Here is a 14,962-nt window from a genome sequence, read left to right as displayed (position 1 = left end):
GGACAACAGGAGACCCAGGAATGACTATAAGGAGGAAAATAAATGCAGAATAGGAATTCTCCAGGAGGCTATAGGAAGAGACCATCATATCAGAACCAAGTTACTAGTCATGGAAGACTACAACCAAGTAACAATTCACTGGGAAGGAATGCGTGGTTTCCCGGGGCGGGGAAGACAGATGGATGCCAAAGCTTGTAGACACAATGGATAGAAATTTCATGATATTAGGATAAATAAATGATTTACCAGCCTCTCTAGACTCGATTTCACGTAGTGGCAGACACACCAAACACGAAATAGAAAAATGCCCTTGTGAACACGGCGTGCTAACCTTTGGCGTCAACGAAATCCAGGTGAGGATTTGGGGAGGGTGAGGCAGGAACACTTGTGTGCGGCAAAGGGGGACTACCAAAAATGCAGGGAATTCCTAACGCGAAGAGTGGGGAAAAAGGTCAGATGCAAATCTCCTTAAGAAGCCGTGGACTGGAAAGTCGGAAAGTTCAAGGAAGCTGAGAATAAGTTCATCACACAACAGGACTTGAAAAAGTATAAAACCAGCTAATTTTTTACATAAGAAGCAAGAGGGATTGGAAAGGATAGAAAGAGAGAGAGAACACAATAGGAGAAACTCTCAACAAAGAGGCAAAAGGAGAAACGACAGAACCAGAGGACACGAACTTCAAGAGGAGATCGTTGAGGCAAATTCAACACGCAGCTTCAAAAAGGAAATCAGACAAGAAACTGGAGTAATGAAAGTCAGGAGATAGACAGACGGGGCCAAGGAGGCGCTGCTGGACACCGTAACAAGGAGAGGACAGAGCCGTGCGCGCGCCGGTAAGAGCCAACACAAGGTCGTTACGTATGCAGAAGCCACGTGACAAAACCTCCGTAACTTTAAAGAAAAAGCTGCAAGTCCGCCCCTGTCGATCCAGCTTAGTGAAGTTTCTTCTTCTTAAGCCCAATCAGCTTAACGATACTAGACCGAAGGCCATTACCAAGATGATAGATGATGAATATCTCTCAGAGGTAACACTTGCTTTACGTGGTGAGAAATATAGCTTTCTTTATTAATAAACCCAACCTCACGTGCCCTTCTCTCACTCACCCCACACAACCCCCACACCCCTCACACCCACACCCACACACTCATCACACCCACCTCCACCCCACCCCCACACACACCCACCCACCCACCTCCACCCCTCCCCGCAACACCCCCACATCCCCACACATCAACCCCCTATAAGAATTCTGACGCATGTTTCATTCAGAAGGTAGACAAAGGCTGAGGATGGCTGACTGAAATATTAATGGCTTCTTTGTGTGCTCTTACCCAGTAACAAAACATTAACATGAAACGTGTGTGGCGCAGGAGCCCGTGGGTGCCTCCCCTGAGGTGCTCCACCCCGAAGGGTGCCTCCCCTGAGGTGCCCCACCCCGTGGGTGCCTCCCCTGAGGTGCCCCACCCCGTGGGTGCCTCCCCTGAGGTGCTCCACCCCGTAGGGTGCCTCCCCTGAGGTGCCCCACCCCGTGGGTGCCTCCCCTGAGGTGCCCCACACCGTGGGTGCCTCCCCTGAGGTGCCCCACCCCGTGGGTGCCTCCCCTGAGGTGCCCCACCCCGTAGGGTACCTGTAACAAGAGAGTATAGTACTCACAAGAAGATAACAGCAGAACAGGTAACAATGGAGCAGGTCTGTGCTTGGCGACTACCAGTCTAGATGTGGACAATGAAGACTCAAACCTTATCCAGGTGCGAACCAAACAAGGGCCAGGTCAAGGGGCAGGTCAAGGGGCAGGTCAAGGGCCAGGTCAAGGGCCAGGTCAAGGGCCAGGTCAAGGGCCAGGTCAAGAGCCAGGTCAAGTCTGGTCAACTGTGTACGGTGCAACAATGCTGTTATATGAGGTGTTGCTAATCCAGTAGGGATTAATATTATTCGCCAAAGGACTCCGAATGTCTCACAGTTGTGTAGCAGATCAAGCCTAGACTGAGGACAGAGAATTACAGCCCGCTCCTGTGCCAGGTAAGTCCACCACGGGCTCACCATAGCCCGTGCTACTTGGAACTTTTGGTTCCGAGTTCCTGAATCTAAAACAACAACAACAACACTGAAGACAGACAGAGAGTGAGGACTTTGGTGTGTGGTATTGTGTGTAAACTGCAAAATTTTCTGGGAACGTGAGTACTGCGCTCTTGTCCTTGTAGCTTATTAAACCCAACCTTCACTTGCCTGTCTTAGGAAACCATAGTTAGAATTATCCATCTAAAGATTGAAATAAAGTAATCTTTAAACTATCAACCTCCCTTGTGTGTTAATGGAACCTGGTGACATTTTGATGGGCTTACTGGCATTTGTCTATCACTTTGTTTTCGCCTGCTTTCAAATCTGACCGTCCAAGTGGTTGGGCACCATTCCTTCCCCCCCGTCCCATCCCAAATCCTTATCCTGACCCCTTCCCAGTGCTATATTGTCCTAATGGCTTGGCACTTTCCCCTGACAGTTCCCTCCTCCCCCTTTCCTCTTTCTCACTCTCCTGTCCGTCTTCTCCGTCTCTATCGCCTCCTCCCTTCTCAATGATTGCTACTGACCCAAGAGCGCCACTCCCAGATCAAAGCTCACATATGCTAAAATAGATTCTGTCCGGCAGTGTACCTGGGCAGAAAGAGGCACGGAGGAAGAGGGAAGGGGGAGGGAGAGATTTGGAAGGGAGATAAAGGGAGTGGAGAGAGAGAGTAGAGAAGAGAGAGGGAGGCAAAGTGTCGGGGAGGGATTGGACAGAGAATAGAAGAGGCAAGGAAGAAATGTGGAAATGGGAGACAGGAGAGGAAAGAGAACTGGAGAGGAAGGGGGAAGGGTGGCCCAGGATCAGAGAGGTGGGAGGGAGGGCGAGAGTGCACTGTCGCGATCAACGCCGACAAATGATAAAAATGTTGACAACCTTTTGACAAATTTCTCACTACTGACGGTGTGATGGCGAAGTGGACTACATGTCTGCATCCTCCATGTTGGTTCCCTCCACAGTTTCCTCCCTCCTCATGCTGTTGTTGTTGTTGTTAAAGATTCGCTACCTGGAACGAGGTTCCAAGTAGCACGGGCTATGGTGAGCCCGTCTCCCCATGCGTTACTTACCTCATGGTTACCTTCACGTAGGCATCCTCCATGCCTGCTTCATGAGGTTGTTCTCTCTCTCGAACTCCTTAGTTAAGTTACTCAAGTTATCCTTCAACTTCCCATCTGTTAAGACTGTTTTCCTTCCACCTTCTACCCCTCTTACGTTACTCCCTGGAAACACAAACCCTAACTGTCTCTATTTTCCGCTTGTTACAACTTGTGATAAAGTTGTTACATCTTGGCTTAACATGTTTATGACGTATTGGAACGTTGTTACAACTTGCTATATTGGTTGTTATAACTGGTTAGGAGGTGTTAAAACTTGTTCGAACGTTGTAGCAACGTCGTAGTTTCGGTGTGTGTGTTTGGCGGGAGCTCTTCTCCGTCCACCAACTTGTTCAACAAGTTCACATCCACAGACCTGTTCTCCCCCCCCTCCCCCCCTCCCGTGTCAAGCGTTCGTATTGGTACTGTCTACCTCCCCTCTCTCCCTTACCTTTCCTTTCCCTTACTCTTCCACGCTCTCCTCCTCCTGCTTTCCTCTCCCATTTAATCACTCTCTCCCTTTCTCAATCTTCATCTAACCCCATTTCCCCCTTAACTCCCATTCCCCTTACCCCTTCTCCCCTCTAATCCCGTCTCTAGTTTCACCTCTCCCAATTAATACCTCTCTCTCTCCCTTCCCTCTCCCGTCCCTCCCTCACAGGGCAGGCCAGTGTGCAGGAGCCTGGCTAAAGGATCAACAATTACCCAGGCGGGGACCACCCTCTCTGCGCCAGAGTTACGGCGCAAGTTTCCCCATTAACCCACATCTTACACACGCTAAAACTAGCCTCGTTTTAATTGGAAAAGAATCTGATAGCCTTTTTTGTCCATCTTTATGAGAGAGAGGAAGAGATTACCGCTGTTTCAGGCAATTGGCTGCAATGGCCGTCACGCCGAGTCGTGTGTTCTTGAATTGTCAGGGGTCAGGAGCCTTGACCTTTCATGCGTATTCATGCATTCGAACCAGCTGCTCGTCTGCATGACCTCCAACTTCAGATACGTTTACTGACAATCGTATGGAACCATCACCATATTTATCACCCACACAAGACACATTTACCAGTTCATTGAAAGTTGAGAGACGGGACCCAAGAGCCGATGCTCAACCCCCGCAGGCACGTATATATATGTATACCCTCTCAACTGAACGATGCACTAGCTAATATGAGAATTATGTTATTATATGAAAAATATCTGCAAGCTAACATTACCATTTGTATGGTAAACATTTGTATACATTTGTATACATATTCACCATGAACCATGGACACCGGCACCACCACCCGCGTCTGCACCACCAACTTGCAACACACTCTCTTTTAGATCAACATCGCCACAATAATTCTTCAAGTAAATTTAACGCCAAAATATTGTTCGGATTTTGTAGCGTAAAAGGAATGTCTGATGTACAAAACAAATATATAATAAACAAAGCCTTTCCAGATCACAAAGCCACGCCAACCCATGCCATCCCAAGCCACGCCAACCCATGCCATCCCAAGCCACGCCAACCCATGCCATCCCAAGCCACAGCAACCCATGCCATCCCAAGCCACGCCAACCCATGCCATCCCAAGCCACAGCAACCCATGCCATCCCAAGCCACGCCAACCCATGCCATCCCAAGCCACAGCAACCCATGCCATCCCAAGCCACGCCAACCCATGCCATCCCAAGCCACAGCAACCCATGCTATCCCAAGCCACGCCAACCCATGCCATCCCAAGCCACAGCAACCCATGCCATCCCAAGCCACGCCAACCCATGCCATCCCAAGCCACAGCAACCCATGCCATCCCAAGCCACAGCAACCCATGCCATCCCAAGCCACGCCAACCCATGCCATCCCAAGCCACACCAACCCATGCCATCCCAAGCCGTGCCAACCCATGCCATCCCAAGCCGTGCCAACCCATGCCATCCCAAGCCACACCAACCCATGCCATCCCAAGCCGCACCAACCCATGCCATCCCAAGCCGCACCAACCCATGCCATCCCAAGCCGCACCAACCCATGCCATCCCAAGCCGCACCAACCCATGCTATCCCAAGCCGCACTAACCCATGCTATCCCAAGCCACACCAAACCATGCCAACCAGTACATATCAAAACAAGTCAAACTCGAACAGGCAAGTCAGACCCATCGAAGCCAACCAAGCTGGACCCAGCAAGCCCAGCTAAACCATGCTCTTCAAAGCCTGACTGGCTTTGATAAGCCAGTCAGGTGGCTTTGATATCTGGCCAGTCTTCGCTGGCCAGATAACTGCTGCTGGCTCACACTAGGTCGATATCCCAGCCATCCCATCCACCAAAAACATGTTCTATAAAGCTGTGGAGCGGAGTATCCTCACCCCAGGCTTGCTTTAAGCCGACAAACTAGCCTCAAACGATCAAAACAGAGGTGCAGGCTGGTCGTTACGTTGTTAATGATGGGTGTATGTGACCGTCGTGGCTGTGGGGCGCCTGTCGCCCCGCACTCAACCACGGCCCAACTGAATAAATTACGGGGGTCGTGTCCTCAGGCAGGTGAGCGTACGTGCCGGCGTGTGTTTGGTCTGGCGGCCGTGCACATGCGCTGGTGGGCGTGCATACCTGCTGGAGGGTGGGCGTGCATACCTGCTGGAGGGTGGGCGTGCATACCTGCTGGAGGGTGGGCGTGCATACCTGCTGGAGGGTGGGCGTGCATACCTGCTGGAGGGTGGGCGTACTTCTTGGGGAATTGGCGCACGTAATTAAGGTCACAAAATGTTTTTTTTTTCGTGAAAAGAGAAAGTTATCTGGAGATTTGTTTCGTGTGTCATGTGGGTTCAGGGTGTACTCACCTAATTCAACTTACTGTGCTTGCGGGTGTTGAGCTTAGGCTCTTTGGTCCGGCCTCTCAACTGTCGATCAAGTGGTGTACAGGTTCCTGAGACTATTGTGGTGTATGGCTGGCTTCTTCAACCTTTTTTCTCGCCACCTAATTGGATAATATTAAATACCTCCACGACCCTCGTCTGACACTGTCTGATACAGATAAAATAGTTTAGAGTTTTAGACTCAGTCAAGATGTACAAAATTAATTTAAGGAAATTCTTCAGAATTAATCATATATGCAATAATTTAATTTAAAATTTGCACGTTGAGTGGGGCTGGTGGGCGTCCCAGGTACTTTTTATTTTGGCCCAGTCTAGGGCTGGATCTATCAAGCATATACGCAACCTCTTACGAGACCTCTACATCTTTCCTCAATCACAGCAGCTTTCTTTACATTTAATAAAGACTATATAAGCTCCGAAGCACTACGAAGTTGTTTATAACAATAATAACCACCGGTTGTGAACTTTCGAAGATAGTAAACTGCTAATTTAATGTAAATAAAGCACGACTTGAGGAAAGACGTACAGGTTTCGTAAGTTATAGCGTTAATGCTTGATCAATCGTGGCGGTGGATCACACGATGATAGTCCTACACGCATATGGTTGCGTTGATTATTAAGGCTGAACCTATTTGGTTGTTAACCTTGTCCAAGTGGAACACGCAACGCCACACTTGAAACTGGTCTTAAAACGATGCAACGAGAGTACACTAATCTTAATATTAGATATTCATATGAAACACTATTGAAAAATGCTGAAAACAGTTTATAATTTTTTGCCGTGTTCTAAATGTATTGTGTTACTTGGGAGATGGAGCAGCGTATTTTATGTTTGGTCAGATGTTAGTTCCAACATCACGATAAATTCGGGTCTGAAAACAAATAGAGAGAAGCAGCATCAGCAGCAGCAGGAGTGGTGACAGCAGTAACAGCAGCAGCGGTAGCCACAGGTGCAGCAGCAGGTCTGTTGTGCGGGAGAAACTTACACACCACGCAGGAGCTGGCCGCTACAACTGGCCGCTGGAGCTAGCCGCAACAACTGGCCGCTGGTGCTGGCCGCTACAACTGGCCGCTGGAGCTGGCCGCTACAACTGACCGCTGGAGCTGACCGCTACAACTGACCGCTACAACAGGCCGCTACAACTGACGGCTGGAGCTGGTCGCTACAACTGGCCGCTGGAGCTGGCCGCTACAACTGACCGCTGGAGCTGGCCGCTACAACTGGCCGCTGGAGCTGGCCGCTACAACTGACCGCTACAACTGGCCGCTACAACTGCCCGCTGGAGCCGGCCGCTCACCCCCGCCATTTATCATGCCGGGTTTACAAAAGCTATCTTTGCCTGTTAAATTGAACGCAAAACCCTGCATGCCAGCCTGCCCCCGCCTGCCTCTCCTGTTCTCTTTTCCCCCGCCGTCTCTCTCTCTTTATGTACCTCTACCTACCTCCTCTCTTTTTCTCTCTACGCCTCCCTCTCCCCTCTCACCCCACCTCTACCCCCTCCTCCACTCACCCCCACATCTCCACCCCTCCCCTTGCAACAACGTCAATGTTAAGCACCTTGCAATACATTGCCACCGGTCCTATAAAACGGTACAAAGAAGAGGCGGTTAAGAGATGAGGGAATACACGCTGTATCCACCTTCCCCTTCCCCTTCCCTCCTCACCTGATCCCCTCCCCCCTTCTCCTGGTCCCACACGCACCAGTCTACGCAGTTTCCGGATCCCCCGACGTGCACGCAAGCACACACGCAAGCACACACACACACACACACACACACACACACACACACACTGGCAATTGTGTGGTAGCAACCAACCTGCCGACCCAGAACTTTTGTGACTCGCATATATTCACCCCTTGAACACTGTCTCTACCTGTCTTTCACCCCCTGAACACTGTCCCTACCTGTCTCTCACCCCCTGAACACCGTCCCTACCTGTCTCTCACCCCCTGAACACCGTCCCTACCTGTCTCTCACCTCGGGGTGGGGTTGCTTGGTGGACGTGGTGTGGGTGGTGGTCGGGTGAGAGGGGTGGGGTCGGGAGGGGTTAGCATGGTGGACGTGGTGAGAGGAGAAGTGGTTGAGGTGGGGCAGGAAGGAGCTTGGGGGGTGAGAGGTTGCGTCCTAGCAGGTCGTCCTGTAGAGTGCGAGATCGATGGTAATGACATCTCCAGGTATTTCTGGAAGACTCATCATAGGCTGTATCAGAGGTCCACACGCTGCCTGATGTTGTCGTCTCCGGCACTAATCAATAAGATGCATTCCACCATGCTCGCTACCTTGCCTGTCCAGCCCCGCCCCGCCTCGCTATGACCCGCTCCGCACCGCTATGATCCGCACCGCTATGACGCGTCCCGCTATGACCAGCACCGCTATGACGCGTCCCGCTATGACCAGCACCGCTATGACGCGCTCCGCTATGACCAGCCCCGCACCGCTATGACCAGCCCCGCACCGCTCTGACCAGCCCCGCACCGTTATGACCCGCCCCACTGTGACCCGCCCCACTATGACCCGCCCCGCCCCTGCTATGACTCGCCCCGCCCAGTTATGACCGCCCCGTCCGGCTATGACCCACTATGACCCGCCTGGCCCCGCTCTGACCCGTCTAGCCCCGCTATGACTAGCACTGCCCCGCTCGGCCCCACTATGACCCGCCCCGCTCCGCCCCACTATGACCCGCCCCGCTCCGCCCCACTATGACCTGCCCCGCTCCGCCCCACTATGACCCGCCCCGCTCCGCCCCACTATGACCCGCCCCGCTCCGTCCCACTATGACCCGTCTTGCCCCAGCATAGCCACCACACACCAACGGAGGACCATCGAACAGTTGTATGCTCCAAGTCGAATTCATCTGGATGTTGATTACTGGTGTCAGCTCCAGAATAAACACAGCCTCAAGCGTTGCCGCGGTAGATACGACAATAATCACACACACCGACGTTGATGGGCTTGGTACGCTTCAGCCCGTGTTTATTTGGGAGTTGACACCAGTAATCAACATCCAGATGAATTCGACGTCGAGCACACAGCTGTTTGATGGTATGCTCCAAGTTCAATGGAGGGAAGATGGAAGACCTGGCGGACATCTAGAATTCGGAATCAGGCACAATCACCACACCCTATCCTTCGCCGCTCCCTACGATTAGAGTGATTAGGTGACTCGTAGAGTGAGGTGTATCCACACTTATAAATGTATAGATTTCTCCTTAAAGTATTACGGGCTCACCATAGCCCGTGCTACATGGACATTTCCTTCTGAGTAGCTAAATCTAAAACAACAACAACCTTGTAAGCTCAATATAGCTGTGTCAGTGTATCAGAGTCTACGTTGTACCAACTTCGTAGTTTCGGAGTATTTGGCGGGTTATGCCTCGCCGATGCCCACGAGTCTTGTATCTGTCAGACACAGAGCTTCTCTACAAACAGGATAGCTACCATAAAGACAATAGCAAGTACAATGACACTATACAGTATAGGAAAGTAGAAAGAGAAGCACCAATGAACTACTGAGCAGTATCACTGACGGTTATTCCCTGCAAGTTACTGCAGAAACTCTCCTAATTTGACTTGCTGAACACAGAAAAGCTAAATTAGCTCTCTTAACATCATCACATATTTAGCAAATGAAAATTTTGTTCGAAAAACTAGTTTTCGAATGATAGATACCCAACAGTGGAGACTAAGACGGGCAGGAGACACACTTCCCTTAGTGACAATGTCTTCTTAATCGTGTATATGACTTATGCCATGTAAATCATGATAGACTCTTGTCAAACAAAGTGTTCATATGTTATATATTACAGATATGACTGCGATGAGTAACAGTACTCTTTACATCTATTGTGCTGACTTCCCCGGCTGTGTACTTGCTTCCAACTATTCTCCCACCAAAAGACCATTGTCGACTCTTCCGAATGTCAGTTCATCGACTTATCCAATTTCGGCCAATCACCGCACTCGTCTGTAACGAGCAACTGACGCACTCATAGTGACATTGATTGATCATCAACCCAAGACACTGTTTACCCGTCGCGAAGGTCGTCAACTAATGACCGCTGGGGGAAAAAAATTACCGATTAATCAACATTCAGTGTGGAGGCGTGGTGTGAGGGTAGTGTGAGGCTGGGGTGAGGGACCGAGGGTGAGATGGGGGTAGTGTAAGGGTGGTGTAAGGCTGGATGAGGGTGTGGTGAGGGTGGTATGAGGGTGGGGGGATGTTTAAGTTAGCACTAGTACTTTCGGAGGGTCGATTAATATGCGCACGTCAATGGCTGTGGGTGACACCCCATCCCAGGGCGAGAGGGGACACACAACACCGCCCAGGCGCGGTGTTGGGTTGTGAGTCAAGAGATATCCTATTTTGTGTTCTCCAAGCTGGAGTTCACAAATGCAGTCCGTTCTCATCAGCAAAGACCAACTGCTCGCCAAACACACAGCTAAACTACGACGTTACTACAACGTTCGAACAAGATTTAACACCTAACAAGTTATAAGAACCAATAAATCAAGTTGTAACAACGTTCTAATACATCAAAAACACGTTAAGCCAAGATGTAATAACTTTATTACAAGTTGTAACAAGCGGAAAATAGGGTCAGTTATGGTTTGTGTTTCCAGGGTGCACGTTAATATCGCCGCTATGCCCCCCCTGCTTATGAGTGAAGAAAGTTGAACCACAACCCGTCTTATCTGGGGTTCAGTTGGGAGCTTGAGGACCCCTAGAGGCTTCTGTGGTATCCCAGGTAGCATTGCTTTTGACCATGTCGTGGTGTAGTGGTCTAGGTCGTTTGCTTGGGAGTACCAAGTGTGCGGGTTCGAATCCTCCTCATGGCTCCTACTGATTTTCTCAAAGGCCATTTACTTGTTAATCTAGCCGCCAAACACCCTGTTTATGCAACCCATCTAGATGCTATACTCGTCCAAGCTGCTGCCACCTAAATAGAAACATTTATAAATTTAAACTAAGTTACCGAAAATTTTATCTTCTGGAATATATTAATGTTAATATAAGGTGTCCCGACGGTAACTTTACCGTAATATTATTTTATTAACATAATCATATGTAAAAATTAAAATGAAAAACAATAACAAAATAGAAATGCATTTGAGTTTAAATTTTTTAAATGTGTATTTTTTTATTTCTCATTTTACTTTTTACATATGTTTGCGTTAATAAAATAATATTACAGTAAAGTGACATTTGGGCCACCTCATAATAGTTATGTTTATAGTTAGGCTCAAGATAGGTTAGATGCTTTGGTTTGGTTAGCAAATATTTGTAATTCAACTATATTGGTGAGTCATTTAGAGAGGTGAAATTTGAACACAACGAGAACTCACTGCTTGAGAAAAGTTCGAACGTAATCAGTTGTGAGTCATGTTTACCGAGGTTTTCGTTCCTAAATCACTCCATCCTCATCAACAAATACCAAAAGTTTTGTCCCAAGCAGCCGCCAAACCTCCTGTTTACGAATGAAAAGCTCTTTACACACGACCTACAGCTGATACCGTTCGAACATTTTTCGAAAACATCTTCGCTGACTTCTGTTCGAATCGCAACTTGGAAAATGCTTCACCCCACGCAGCCCGTCCTCCAAACAAAGATCCAAAAGTGATTCCATGCACCCGCCAAACCCCTTGTTTATGAATGAAAAACGGTTTACACACGACTCACAACTGATTTCGTTCGAACACTTCCGGAACAAGTGCTTCACTGACGAGTTTTGTTCGAACCACTTCGCTATAAATGCTTCACCCACGTACTACAAATACAAATAATCGCCAACCTAACCTAAACACCTAACCTAAACACCTAACCTAACCTAACCTATGCCTATATATGCACAATATGCTAATATATTATAATATTTATTTATATTTGAGAAAATTCTTGTTCTGAATGAACAGCATGTTAAAATTTATGAATGCGTCTGTGGGGGCGACCGCTGGATGTAATGGACTTGAGTCGAGGACGGGTTGCCCCACGTGCTAAAAATACAAATAATTGCCTTCAGAACCTAAGCACTTAACCTAACCTACGCCTAAAGATGCACAATAGGCTAATATTGAATAGTATTAATATACGCATGAATAAATTCCTATTCTGAATGCACAGTTTGTTAACATTAAGGACTGCGTCATTCAGGTTGACTGATGGACTGGCATTACCTGTGGTTGAGTAGGGCAAATGCAGTCATTTACCACCGACCACAAACACGTAACCTAATCTATCCCAGACCTATGTGCAAACTGTTCGTACAAATTAATTAATATACCATAAAAATACAGTTTTGTGGTTCCTCAGTACGATAACATTTCCTATCGGCCGGAGCTGGGCTGAGGATGGATGTCTGCTTGTGGAATCCTGTTTCCCCGCAGCGAAAATTCAAAGAACCCTTAGAGAGGACTCAAGAGGTTATGAGCGAAGATTCAAGAGGTTACGAGCAAGGATTCAAGAATATCAGAGTCAATTTAGAGTTGGCATCCAGTAATGGAAAAAGTTAAACTCTTCAATATTATGAGCAAAAAAAGTTTAAAACAAAGATTCTTTGTTTCAAAGTCTACCTTTAAGATTTTGTTATTAGCTATATATAACTTTATCGTTACTTAAATTTGTCTTAACGCTTTGACGGCATGATACGTTAATCTACGCGTTCTTTGTATGCCTTGTTTGGTTGGTGCTATGCTCTTTTCTCATGTTTTTTTTCCGACAAAGCTGCCTGCAGTTTCTGGCATACATGAATATGTATTTTAGTTTGTTTCCAGGTGATCTCATATTTGCGAAATTGTCGCGTGTTTTGTAAGAATGTTACTGACCTGACATGTGAGGAACATGGCTCATACCATATTTAATTAATAATTATTCAGTTGTTTATATGCAATAAAAATTTACATATTATGAAGGGCAGCCACGGCCTGTCAAACCAATAAGACTGACCATACCGCCACCGAGGCTGTAATTGTGGACTAAATGCTTCCACCACTTGGGTTCAGGACGTGTGTAACTCTTGCTCTTCGAAGGGAGAGGAAATGACGAAGTGAAACGCGTAGCTAACCTAACATAACCAAGTGTATGAGATAGGATAATACAATGCGTTAACTTTGTTCACTTGGCCAGCAGTGAAGTCACGCTCACTTGGCCAGCAGTGAAGTCCCTCTTACTTGGCCAGCAGTGAAGTCCCTCTGACTTGGCCACCAGTGAAGTCCCTCTGACTTGGCCACCAGTGAAGTCCCTCTTACTTGGCCAGCAGTGAAGTCCCTCTGACTTGGCCACCAGTGAAGTCCCTCTTACTTGGCCAGCAGTGAAGTCCCTCTGACTTGGCCACCAGTGAAGTCCCTCTTACTTGGCCACCAGTGAAGTCCCGCTCACTTGGCCAGGAGTGAAGTTCCGCTTATTTGGCCACCAGTGAAGTCCCTCTCACTTGGCCAGCAGTGAAGTGCCGCTCACTTGGCCAGCAGTGAAGTGCCGCTCACTTGGCCAGCAGTGAAGTCCCTCTCACTTGGCCAGCAGTGAAGTTCTGGCATCGCCAGCTATCAAGTCTTGTTGATAACACTTGGTTGGGATTTTTTTCGCTTGCCGGAATTCTGAGAATAAGCGTATGTATTTACGCTAATGAGATAACTGGGTGTGGTTTCCTCTCCCCACTCGCTGAAGCTGGTAGCAGCGTGTGGGAGAGAGCACACTGCCACCTGCACAACACCTAGGTCTTCATCTACACCCCATGAGCAGCTACGCCCGCGGGGGAGGGAAGGATTGAGAAGGTTCTCGCCGCAGTCTACTCCTCCTCATCCTTCCTGATTAGGCCAATGTGGAAGCATCAATGTTTACTTCGCCTTTTGTTTACTGTTTTCAAGTATTCCTTCGCCTTTTAACACACACTAATTGTTTTGTCTTTTTTGTTCTTGCGAACGGAATTCTCTGTCTCTCTGTCTCTCTCTCTCTCTCTCTCTCTATCTCTCTCTCTCTCTCTCTCTCTCTCTCTCTCTCTCTCTCTCTCTCTCTCTCTCTCTCTCTCTCTCTCTCTCTCTCAGGGATACGACGAAGGGAAACGTCTTTCTCTACTCAATGCATCTTTCGCGTCTCATTTCATTTTTTGTGTGTTAACCTTTCATATTATTGTGCCTATGCTCTTTGTCCTTGTCTCCTCTTTCATCCTCCATTCCACCTCCTGCCTTGTGTCCCTCCCCCCCTCTCCCTCCCTCTGTTCTTCTCACCAATTGATGAATATTAAGCCACCCAAGAGATGGCAGCACGGGCATGAATAACCCGTAAACTCACCATTTCGTTTCCTCTTTCGAACCCCACGCTTTTCCCTCTTTCCCTCATTCCTCACCTCTCCCTTGCCTCACTCCTCACCTCTCCCTCACCCCATCTGGCCTCGGCTCACCACCCACCGTCGGCCTCCAGGCCACTGTTGACCGCGGCCATCTGTCATATAGATTAGGGGGACAAAACTATTTGTTTTGGGGTAACAATCCCTGACACCTTGAGCCTCCTCCTCTCGCCTCCACACCTCCTTATTGATCCACCATTTATTCATTCCTCAACCCGCTCTCTTATTCACGACTATGGTGAGGAGTTAATAACAATTAAATCCACATTGTTGCTTCACATTCGAGGAGCATCTCGCTGCTTCTTGGGGTCGTGATAGTGACATTTGGCACCGCAATAGTGAACGTGGGTGGTCGCGGTGGTGGGGAGTGCCAGGGGTGTGGTGGGGAGTGCCAGGGGTGTGGTGGGGAGTGCCAGGGGTGTGGTGGGGAGTGCCAGGCGTGTGGTGGGGAGTGCCAGGGGTGTGGTGGGGACTGCCAGGGGTGTGGTGGGGAGTGCCAGGGGTGTGGTGGGAGTGCCAGGGGTGTGGTGGGGACTGCCAGGGGTGTGGTGGGGAGTGCCAGGCGTGTGGTGGGGAGTGCCAGGGGGTGTGGTGGGGACTGCCAGGCGT

At 48.9% G+C, this 14,962-nt stretch overlaps 1 protein-coding gene across 14 annotated transcripts in view; it reads right to left on the bottom strand.

Annotated features, from left to right (window-relative positions):
* Stacl (Stac-like) overlaps window positions 1-14,962 on the bottom strand; it is a 723,254-nt gene that overhangs the window by 193,274 nt on the left and 515,018 nt on the right. The gene's annotated exons all lie outside the window — the stretch shown is intronic.

Source organism: Procambarus clarkii, chromosome 27 (assembly GCF_040958095.1).
Source record: "Procambarus clarkii isolate CNS0578487 chromosome 27, FALCON_Pclarkii_2.0, whole genome shotgun sequence".
NCBI classification, from domain to species: Eukaryota; Metazoa; Arthropoda; class Malacostraca; order Decapoda; family Cambaridae; genus Procambarus; species Procambarus clarkii.
This window is presented reverse-complemented; position numbering and strand designations above follow the sequence as displayed.